This window comes from Bombina bombina, chromosome 6, assembly GCF_027579735.1.
Source record: "Bombina bombina isolate aBomBom1 chromosome 6, aBomBom1.pri, whole genome shotgun sequence".
NCBI classification, from domain to species: domain Eukaryota; kingdom Metazoa; phylum Chordata; class Amphibia; order Anura; family Bombinatoridae; genus Bombina; species Bombina bombina.
Window position 1 is genome coordinate 557,328,194 of NC_069504.1, and position 9,050 is coordinate 557,337,243.

Consider the following 9,050-nt stretch of genomic DNA (forward strand, 5'->3'; position numbering starts at 1 on the left):
TTTCCCTAAGACAACCTCTGGATATGATGCTGAGCATGTGCACTCAACTTCTTTGGTCGACCATGGCGAGGCCTGTTCTGAGTGGAACCTGTCCTGTGAAACCGCTGTATGTTCTTGCCCACTGTGCAGCAGCTCAGTTTCAGGGTCTTGACAAACTTCTTATAGCCTAGGCCATCTTTATGTAGAGCAACAATTCTTTTTTTCAGATCCTCAGAGAGTTCTTTGCCATGAGGTGCCATGTTGAACTTCCAGTGACCAATATAAGAGAGTGTGAGAGCGATAACACCAAATTTAACACACCTGCTCCCCATTCACACCTGAGACCTTGTAACACTAACGAGTCAAATGACACCAGGGAGGAAAAATGGCTAATTGGGCCCAATTTGGACATTTCCAGTTAGGGGTGTACTCACTTTTGGTACCAATGGTTTAGACATTAATGGCTGTGTGTTGAGTTATTTTGAGGGGACAGCAAATTTACACTGTTATACAGGCTGTACACTCACTACTTTACATTGTAGCAAAGTGTCATTTCTTCAGTGTTGTCGCATGAAAATATATAATAAAATATTTACAAAAATGTGAGGGGTGTACTCACTTTTGTGAGATACTGTATCTCTATGTTAAAGTCCTTTGCAGCCATTTTTTTTTCTTCTAACACCTGAGACCTAATATCTTTGGGCCCTTATAGCTTTTTTGCACGTTAAATTCAATTGTGCTTAAGCGATTGCGTTTACCTTCAACTTGTAATACGAGTGCTACATCCGATGCGTTAGTGCAACACTTGTATTCTAGCCCTAAATGTTAATACTAATGTAGTAGGAACTATGTGTGCATTCTCAACATAATTCAAGGAAGCCCTTTAATACTGTGACAATGATTCAAATTAATAAATTTTTAATAAAAACTTTTTAAGTGACCCATTTACACCTGGGCAATTTGAGAGCAGTTTCTCATTTCACCTGAAAATTCCTGTATCTCTGCACATTAGGATGTTATAAGTTAGCCTCTATGTTTTACTTTCATTTGGCTGATTTATATTGCTTTGGTGAAGGGCTGTGAAAACTCCTATAGTAATCTGAGTAGTTTTACTAATGGAAGGGACAAATTCCAATCCGTCAGATATCGACCCCTGATAATGAGGTTTTAGTTTCAGACAATATGGGAAGCTTGTTTTTCGAGTAATTACAATCCAAAATGTATTCCGCCTCCACAAGCCCACAGGCTCAGCTGCAAAAGATTATTCACTAGAAAAGATCCTGAAGCAGTTCCACTGCTGTGCACATCTACAAAAAAATCGCAACTACTCACTTTGTAACTGTAGTTCATCCTGTTCCTGCAGCTCTTTTCAAATCCGTTCTTCTGTTTTAGTAGCTTAAAAGGTACCAGATACTGAAACTCCGCCTCTTCATACTGGGCGCCGCCATCTCAGAGCTCAAGTATTCTTACACACTGTGACAGAAGTAGTTTACATATCAATGAGGTTGTTAACTTTTTGACAGCTGTAAAAAGTGCCTCAGGTTACGGTGCATGATCCAAAACAGGAGCTGTACATTTTTGCTGTGGCTGCATTGCTCTATATCATTGTTGAGTGGTTTTTTTTTTAAATATATTGGATATTGCGAACCTGCTAACTGCCTTTCCCCTTGGGGCACACTAAAAAACTCAACTCAAGCACTAACCTGAAGGTGCACTAGGCCAACTGCAGTACAGCTGAAGGTGCACTAGGAATACTTCCAGTACCTATGTTCTTCATGTTGTTTTTACTTTTAAAAATATTTTTCTGTATATACTTGTATATTTTTTTTGTAAAATATATATCTATAGCTGTATAACTACATGAATATGAAAAAATAAATACAAATATATAGATATTGTATATATAAATACTATTTAGGATCAGACTGATATATTCAGGAAAGTTCTCCTCTGTGAAAAGCACAATTGGGCTAAGAGAGGCTGCTCCTAGGTGGTAACTCCCCATAGAACAAGCTACTGAGCTGTTCGTTTATGGTAGAGTTCTTCTCTTTCTGTATGTGTGTAGATATAGATAGATATTGTACAGGGAGTGCAGAATTATTAGGCAAATTAGTATTTTGACCACATCATCCTCTTTATGCATGTTGTCTTACTCCAAGCTGTATAGGCTTGAAAGCCTACTACCAATTAAGCATATTAGGTGATGTGCATCTCTGTAATGAGAAGGGGTGTGGTCTAATGACATCAACACCCTATATCAGGTGTGCATAATTATTAGGCAACTTCCTTTCCTTTGGCAAAATGGGTCAAAAGAAGGACTTGACAGGCTCAGAAAAGTCAAAATAGTGAGATATCTTGCAGAGGGATGCAGCACTCTTAAAATTGCAAAGCTTCTGAAGCGTGATCATCGAACAATCAAGCGTTTCATTCAAAATAGTCAACAGGGTCGCAAGAAGCGTGTGGAAAAACCAAGGCGCAAAATAACTGCCCATGAACTGAGAAAAGTCAAGCGTGCAGCTGCCAAGATGCCACTTGCCACCAGTTTGGCCATATTTCAGAGCTGCAACATCACTGGAGTGCCCAAAAGCACAAGGTGTGCAATACTCAGAGACATGGCCAAGGTAAGAAAGGCTGAAAGACGACCACCACTGAACAAGACGCACAAGCTGAAACGTCAAGATTGGGCCAAGAAATATCTCAAGACTGATTTTTCTAAGGTTTTATGGACTGATGAAATGAGAGTGAGTCTTGATGGGCCAGATGGATGGGCCCGTGGCTGGATTGGTAAAGGGCAGAGAGCTCCAGTCCGACTCAGACGCCAGCAAGGTGGAGGTGGAGTACTGGTTTGGGCTGGTATCATCAAAGATGAGTTTGTGGGGCCTTTTCGGGTTGAGGATGGAGTCAAGCTCAACTCCCAGTCCTACTGCCAGTTTCTGGAAGACACCTTCTTCAAGCAGTGGTACAGGAAGAAGTCTGCATCCTTCAAGAAAAACATGATTTTCATGCAGGACAATGCTCCATCACACGCGTCCAAGTACTCCACAGCGTGGCTGGCAAGAAAGGGTATAAAAGAAGAAAATCTAATGACATGGCCTCCTTGTTCACCTGATCTGAACCCCATTGAGAACCTGTGGTCCATCATCAAATGTGAGATTTACAAGGAGGGGAAACAGTACACCTCTCTGAACAGTGTCTGGGAGGCTGTGGTTGCTGCTCAATGTTGATGGTGAACAGATCAAAACACTGACAGAATCCATGGATGGCAGGCTTTTGAGTGTCCTTGCAAAGAAAGGTGGCTATATTGGTCACTGATTTGTTTTTGTTTTGTTTTTGAATGTCAGAAACGTATATTTGTGAATGTTGAGATGTTATATTGGTTTCACTGGTAAAAATAAATAATTGAAATGGGTATATATTTGTTTTTTGTTAAGTTGCCTAATAATTATGCACAGTAATAGTCACCTGCACACACAGATATCCCCCTAAAATAGCTATAACTAAAAACAAACTAAAAACTACTTCCAAAACTATTCAGCTTTGATATTAATGAGTTTTTTGGGTTCATTGAGAACATGGTTGTTGTTCAATAAAAAAATTAATCCTCAAAAATACAACTTGCCTAATAATTCTGCACTCCCTGTATGTATAAATATATATTTAAAAATAAAAAGAAAATGTTCTAAGTGAAGAACATAGAACTGCTGGTGCAATGGTAAATGCAGAGAGCGTATGTTGTCTGCATTTATCGATGTGCAGCGGACATGATCCCCAATATCGGATCATGTCTGCTTGCACAATGATAATTCGGCCCCATAGACTCAACCTGACAATGAACAATAGCATAATAACGCTGCGGAATCTGTTGGCGCTCTACAAATAACTGATAATAATAATAGCTTGTTCTAGGAGCAGCCTCTTTTTGCTCAACATGTGCCTTTCACAGAAAAGAACTTTACTGTAGTATATCAGTCTAATCCTGCTGACTAAACAGTGCAGTCCAGTCCAAAAATACCAGACAATCACTCTCTGAAAGAGAGTGTAAAACCCCAGACGTACGTTTTGGCTTATTGTGGGCCGTGTCAGTGAGGTGCAGCCATATCCCTCTAGGCACACTGAGCAACGGGTCAACGTCTTGTGTCACGCATCACCCTTAGGGAGGACTTCCTTCAGGGTCATAATTTGCATAAATAAAAACAGAGAAGCGCTTATCCTGGGAAAGAACAATAGCATAATAGCTTGTTTTATGGTTGGTTACCACCCAAGAAGCAGCCTCTTTTTGCTCAACATGTGCCTTTAACAGAGAATCATTTTACTGTAGTATATCAATCTGATCCTGACTTAACAGTGCAGTCCAGCCCCGAAATACCAGGCAATTCCTTTCTAAATGAGAGAAATAGCAAAACCCCAGAGGCTGCTCCAAGAGTTGTAACTAGCCATAGAACAAGCTATTATGCTATTGTTTGTCCCCAGGTTGAGTGCTTCTATCTTTTCATTTATGCAAATTATGACCCTGAGGAATGTATACATATATACACATGTATACATAAATATATACAAATATTTAGACATATACAGTATCTCACAAAAGTGAGTACACCCCTCACATCTTTGTAAATATTTTATTATATCTTTTCATGTGACAACACTGAAGAAATTACACTTTGCTACAATGTAAAGTAGTGAGTGTACAGCCTGTATGACAGTGTAAATTTCCTGTTCCCTTAAAATAACTCAACACACAGCCATTAATATCTAAACCGTTGGCAACAAAAGTGAGTACACCCCAAAGTGGAAATGTCCAAATTGGGCCCAAAGTGTCAATATTTTCTGTGGCCACCATTATTTTCACACACTGCCTTAACCCTCTTGGGCATGGAGTTCACCAGAGCTTCACAAATTGCCACTGGAGTCCTTTTCCACTCCTCCATGATGACATTACGGAGCTGGTGGATGTTAGAGACTTTGCACTCCCGCACCATCCATTTGAGGATGCCCCACAGATGCTCAATAGGGTTTAGGTCTGGATACATGCTTGGTCAGTCCATCACCTTTACCCTAAGCTTCTTTAGCAAGGCAGTGGTCGTCTTGGAGGTGTGTTTGGGGTCGTTATGTTGGAATACTGTCTTGTGCATCATCTTTAGAAGAAGCTTCCTTCTGGGGCGACAACCATGCAGTCAAATTTAATGCAGTGTGCAGCGTATAGTCTGAGCACTGATAGGCTGACCCCCCACCCCTTCCACCTCTGCAGCAATGCTGGCAGCACTCATACATCTATTTCCCAAAGACAATCTCTGGATATGGCGCAGAGCACGTGCACTCAACTTCTTTGGTCGACCATGGAGAGGCCTGTTCTTAATGGAACCTGTCCTGTGAAACCGCTGTATGGTCTTGCCCACCATGCTGCAGCTCAGTTTCAGGGTTTTGGCAATCTCCTTAAAGCCTAGGCCATCTTTATGTAGAGCAACAATTCTTTTTTTCAGATCCTCAGAGAGTTCTTTGCCATGAGGTGCCATGTTGAACTTCCAGTGACCAGTATGAGAGTGTGTGAGAGCAATAACACCAAATTTAACAAACCTGCTCCCCATTCACACCTGAGACCTTGTAATACTAACGGGTCATATGATACCTGGGAAGGCAAATGGCTAATTGGGCCCAATTTGGACATTTCCAGTTAGGGGTGTACTCACTTTTGTTGCCAACGGTTTAGACATTAATGGCTGTGTGTTGAGTTATTTTGAGGGGACAGCAAATTTACACTGTTATACAGGCTGTACACTCACTACTTTACATTGTAGCAAAGTGTAATTTCTTCAGTGTTGTCGCATGAAAAGATATAATAAAATATTTACAAAAATGTGAGGGGTGTACTCACTTTTGTGAGATACTGTGTGTATATATATATATACACACACACACCTTTGAGCTCTTCCCAGTCAAACACCTTGACCTGATAATTCTGTTATACCATGGACTAGTAATATAAATGTGAGCACTAATTTTAGTGCGGTCCAGAGATATTGTGACCCACGCTATCAATAGCGCTCCACTTGTAATCAGGACCTGTGTGTGAAGAGGTATAAACAAACATTTATAATATGCGATTGCTACATGCAATTTCTAGATGTTGTGGTGGTGATTTCCATTTTCTTGCTTTTAATGCAGATCCCGTTAGCTGTACAGGATATCACATATTAAAAACATACAGATACGTAAATGTGTGTCCTGCCCACTGCAGATAGACTATGCAACGAATAGAGCTTTAATGAATCTAGACCGTGAATACAAATACACCTCTAAAATGTTGTCTGTGGCCATTTCAGAGAGTCTTGAACATGAGCAGCATAACAGAAGTATTCTAAATATGTTTTAAAGAACTATTGAAAAGTATTGGTTAAATGAATTGTAATTGCCGAGAACTTTTCCGCTCCATGTTGAATACACAGCTTTTTTGTCCAAAAAATCAACAACAACCCGCTATTGTTATTCTGTTAAAATGAAAAGGTGCCCTTTATGGTTGAAAACAAATCGACCAAAAGAATGGAATCAACCCCTAAGTTGTCTCTCTTTTAATTTTAAGGATTTTTTCCCTTATTGATATAGGGAAAAAAAACCTAAGCTGCCATAGTGTTGGCAGTGGCAGTTCTATGGGGTGCTGAAGGGAGCTATACAACTCCAAACGCACATGTAGCGTCTCCATTGAGCTGCAAAGGGTTCTATATATTATGTTCACCCCCCAAATATTCTAGAACTGCCACTAAGTGTTGGGGGTCCCTAGGCCTTTTTGATGGCCTGCTATAAGGGTAAATATGTGTAAAGTGCCTTAAAACTAGTGTATTTTTACTTTTAACATACTGTAATTGTGCTTAAAATTTAACCCCCAAGCCACCTGTTTGAAACCGCTGGAATTTATCTTTGAAATGGTGAGTCTTGGGGGTTTCTAGAGCTTAAAAAAAGCTGAGATTGAGGTTTTAGAATACCAACTACTGGCACTTCCAGGTTTCTAGGGTTTGGTGACGTCACCACATATGTGATGCTAGTGCACTAGACCACCAGCAATGCAAGGTAAGGGGCATGATTAGTTCCAAAAGTGCAGTCCCCCTACCCCTAGGATGATGACACATGGTGATGAAACACTTATTCCAGTCAGAGGGTAGCTGAGGCTCTTAAAAGTAAACATCCAGTCCGTTCAGAAGTGTGGCCATGATGGAATTACACAGAAGACTGCAATAAGCGTTTCATCACCACCTATCAGATGGAGTGGATGTTTGGAGGCACACTGGATGGAGGAACGGCCTTAAGCACTGGATTATAATGGTTTGTAGAGATTTTTTTTACATAAGACTCTTTACTACATGATTATAGAATATATAATTTTTTTCTGTATCCAATCAAGAAACCCTGAGCCTTCCTTCATGTATCATGCCCAAAGCTTTGAACCAAGCTGCTATAACTCACCTCTATAGGCAAATAGAAAGAGTATAGCATATGGTCTTGAATTGCTAAATCAGGGCTTTCACCTATAAAGATACAAGTAGACAGCACACCTCCTTTTCAAAAGTATCATTGCACTAACAGATTTGTTAAAAAAGTGGTGACTGATCCTGATAGTTTGTGCATGTTCTGGACAATTTTTTAACCCCTTAGATATATATTATTAGCTATAGAAATAACCCTAATTGAATCATTGAATATATTTATTTTAACTGTTTATTTTGCATACCTCAGAGTGCCTACTTTTATGTTATTTTTTTATTTTTATTGGAAAGGGTACACAGGACAGCATATAAGACAAGATACAAAAATATGGTAGCAAATAAGTGGCACATAGTGCATACATTTCGCAAACAATCCATGGTAGGTGTCCTTATCAAGACTTGGCTTATAGCATATGTACAAGGATGGGCCTTTAGCAGGTATTATCGTCCATATTTTGATGTACTAGTCCTTGGCTGCTTTAGTCTGCTTCTTGGCCTTTCCAAGTAGGGGGAGTAGTAGGGGGAGGGGGGGAAAAGGGCACAGAGAATTGAGGGGGGGGAGGGGAAAAGAAGTGAGAAAAGAGAAGCAAAAAAAAACTAAGTAAAGAAAAAGGGGGATGAGGGTGGAGAGAAAACTCCTTCTGGAGATGAGTTTCGTGGTTCGCTCTGTTCCTACTCAAAGTCTAGTTCCTGAGGAACCATGTGTCCCAAATGTTCCAGTATAGGTCTAATTTATCTAAGTGTAGGTAAAACTCTCTCTCCATTATGGCAAAGGAGTCAATTAGTGTCAGAATGGCCTCTATGGTGGGGAGATTTTATTGTTTCCAATTTCTAGCAATAGACACTTTAGTGGCTGCAAATATGAAAATATGAAATATGAAAATGTTGAAGAGGGACGACTTGGGGCATTTTTGAGTACTATACCTAGGTCACTGCACATGTCAAATATTCTATCCCACAATGGAGTTAATTTTGGGCAGCTCCACCAAATGTGGAGGTCAGAACCTGTATGTCCGCAACCCCTCCAACAGCTTGGTGAGTGTGTAGGGGCCATTTGTGAGAGCCTTAGGGGAGTGTAATGCCATTGAAGTGCAATTTTGACGTATAGTTCTATGGCGTTATCACAGTGTAAAATTTGCTTTGTAAGTGAGAAGGCTTCAGCCCAAGCCTTCTCAGAAATTTGGGAGTATAGGTCCTTTCCCCAGGCTTTTAGCTGCCAGGTATCACCTGCTACTACAGCTTTCATAATCAGACTATAGTGCCAGGAGAGAGGTTTGGATAATTTGGAGCCAGACAGCCATCTTTGTTCCCAAGCCGTCTGATATCTGAGCCCTATTTTCGAAAATCCCCAGGCATTTAAAAGGTTATGTAATCTGAGTTTTTCAAATGGGAGCCAACTTGGGGGTTATGTGACTTTTTAAATGTATTTGGATTTCAGAAACAAACACAAACTCGTTAGTGTTTTCCATTTTTGAGAATTAAATGACTCTCTGGGACTTTGTCATGCTAAACTTTATTTATTTGCCATCTTCTACTTTGAGGGGAAACCATGTGATGTCCTCACAACACAGCATCAAGCAGAACATCAAGATTTCA